We start from the raw sequence: 296 nt of genomic DNA on the forward strand, positions 1-296 counted from the left end.
CCCCCCGGGTTCTCAAAAAGGGGCCCCCAACTTTCCGGGGAAAGGGATCCTTAAAAAAAAAAGGAAAAAAACTGGAAAAAAAAGACGGGCCAAAAAAAGGCAAAAGAAAATTAGAGAAAATTTTTCCACTCTCTTTTTAAAAAATTAAATTTAAACCCACAAGTTACGCCCGGGGGATTCAAAAGGGGGGGGGAGGGGGGGGAGGAAAAAGAAGACAATTTGCCTTATTTAAGAAAATTCGTGAACCTTTTTTTTTCTCTTAACTAAAGTTTCCTCACGCCTCCGCCCTTTGTGTT

Source organism: Penaeus monodon, chromosome 33 (assembly GCF_015228065.2).
Source record: "Penaeus monodon isolate SGIC_2016 chromosome 33, NSTDA_Pmon_1, whole genome shotgun sequence".
Classification (NCBI taxonomy): domain Eukaryota; kingdom Metazoa; phylum Arthropoda; class Malacostraca; order Decapoda; family Penaeidae; genus Penaeus; species Penaeus monodon.